Below are 2,423 nucleotides of genomic sequence, written 5' to 3'. Positions count from 1 at the left end.
CATAACCAATTTAATCCGCCTGACTGAGATTTACAAGGATGACCATAGCTTGCTTCAAGTCAACAATCTCCGTGGGATCGACCCTTACTCACGTAAGGTTTATTACTTGGACGACCCAATGCACTTGCTGGTCAGCTGCACGGAGTTGTGAAGAAATGTTGAGATCACAATTTCGCGTACCAAGTTTTTGGCGCCGTTGCCGGGGATTGTTCGAGTTTGGACAACTGACGGTTCATCTTGTTGCTCAGATTAGGTAATTTTATTTTATGTTTAAGCATTCTATTTTTAATTTTATTTTCGAAAAATAATTCGAAAAAATAAATATTAAAAATTTAATAAAATCATAAAAACAAAAAATTTTGTGTTTCTTGTTTGAGTCTTGTATCAAGTTTTAAGTTAGGTGTCTTGCATGTTTTTCTTTTCTTAAAAATTTTCAAAAACATGTTCTTGGTGTTCATCATGATCTTCAAAGTGTTCTTGGTGTTCGTCTTGACATTCAAAGTGTTCTTGCATGCATTAGCTGTTTTGATTTTAATTTCTTATGTCTTGTGTCTGTTTGATGTTTTTCTCTTTCCTTATTAATTTCAAAAATAAAAAAATATCTTTCCCTTTATTTTGCTCATAATTTTCAAAATTTTGAATTGATTTGGTCAAAAAATTTTAAAATTTAGTTGTTTCTTGTTAGTCAAGTCAATTTCAAATTAAAAATTCTATCTTTTTCAAATCTTTTTCAAAAATCAAATCTTTTTCATTTTTTTTAATTATTTTCAAAAAATTTTCAAAATCAATTTTCAAAATCTTTTTCTTAATTTTGTTTCATATTTTCGAAATTAATACTAACATTTAATATTTTGATTCAAAAATCTCAAGTTGTTACTTGCCTATTAAGAAAGGTTTAATCTTTAAATTCTAAAAATCATATCTTTTAGTTTCTTGTTAGTCAAGTAATCAACTTTAATTTTCAAAATCAAATCTTTTTAATTTCCTTTTCAAATCTTTTTCAAAATAGATTTCAATCATATCTTTTTCAAAACTTAATTTCAAATCTTTTTCTAACTTCTATCTTTTCAAAATTGATTTTCAAATCTTTTTCAATTAACTACTTGACTTTTTCTTTGTTTTACTATTTCTTATCTTTTTCAAAACGACCTAACTACCTTTCTCTCTCTTATTTTCGAAAATCATTAACCTCTTTTTCAAAATTCTTTTTAATTAACTAATTATTTTAAATTCTAATTTTATTTTATTTTCCTTCTTAAATTCGAATTCTAACCAATAATTAAAATAAAAGCAAAAATATTTTTCTTTTCTTTTAAATTAATATTCGAATTTCTCCTCTTTCTCATCCCTTTCTATTTATTTATTTATTTACTAATACTTCTCTTCTTCTTATAATTAAGAACCCTCTCCCTTTCTCTGTGTTCGATTATCCCTTCTTCATTCTATTTCTTCTATTCTTCTACTCACATAAAAGAATCTCTATACTATGACATAGAGGATTCCTATTCCTTTCTGTTCTCTTCTTTTTCATATGAGTAGGAGCAAGGATAAGAACATTCTTGTTGAAGCTGATTCAGAACCTAAAAGGACTCTAAAGAGGAAGCTAAGAGAAGCTAAAGGACAACACTCTGGAGAGGACCTGACAGAATTTTTCGAAAAAGAAGAAAAGATGGTCGAACCCAATAACAATGGTGGAGATGCAAGGAAGATGCTTGGTGACTTTATTGCACCCTCTTCTGACTTCTGTGGAAGGAGTATCTCAATTCCTATAATTGGAGCAAACAACTTTGAGCTCATGCCTCAATTAGTTTCTCTAATGCAGCAGAATTGCAAGTTTTATGGACTTCTATTGGAAGATTCTCATCTGTTTTTAGCTGAATTCTTGCAAGTCTGTGATACTGTTAAGACCAATGGGGTTAATTATGAGGTCTACAGACTTATGCTTTTCCCCTTTGCTGTAAGAGACAGAGCTAGGACATGGTTGGACTTACAACCTAAAGATAGCCTAAACTCTTGGGAAAAGCTGGTCAATGCTTTCTTGGCCAAATTTTTTCCACCTTAAAAGTTGAGTAAGCTTAGAGTGGAAGTCTAAACCTTCAGACAGAAGGAAGGTGAATCCCTCTATGAAGCTTGGGAAAGATACAAGAAATTGATCAGAAGGTATCCTTCTTACATGTTTTCAGAATGGAGTATTATATGTATATTCTATGATGGTCTGTCTGAATTGTCCAAGATGTCATTAGACCACTCTGCTGAAGGATCTCTTCATCTGAAGAAGACACCTGCAGAAGCCCAGGAACTCATTGAAATGGTTACAAATAACCAGTTCATGTACACTTCTGAAAGGAATCCTGTGAATAATGGGATAACTTAGAAGAAAGGAGTTCTGGAGATTGATACTCTGAATGCCATATTGGCTCAGA

At 30.8% G+C, this 2,423-nt stretch overlaps 1 non-coding gene across 1 annotated transcript; it reads right to left on the bottom strand.

The window, feature by feature from the left end:
* Window positions 1–2,071: 2,071 nt before the first annotated feature.
* LOC112767987 (small nucleolar RNA R71) lies at window positions 2,072–2,179 on the bottom strand. Its single transcript, XR_003185426.1, has one exon. It is a non-coding gene; the product is annotated as a small nucleolar RNA R71 (small nucleolar RNA).
* Window positions 2,180–2,423: the final 244 nt, after the last annotated feature.

This window comes from Arachis hypogaea, chromosome 17, assembly GCF_003086295.3.
Source record: "Arachis hypogaea cultivar Tifrunner chromosome 17, arahy.Tifrunner.gnm2.J5K5, whole genome shotgun sequence".
NCBI lineage: Eukaryota > Viridiplantae > Streptophyta > Magnoliopsida > Fabales > Fabaceae > Arachis > Arachis hypogaea.
Note: the sequence above shows the minus strand (reverse complement) of the source record. Positions and strands in the feature narration are given on the sequence as shown.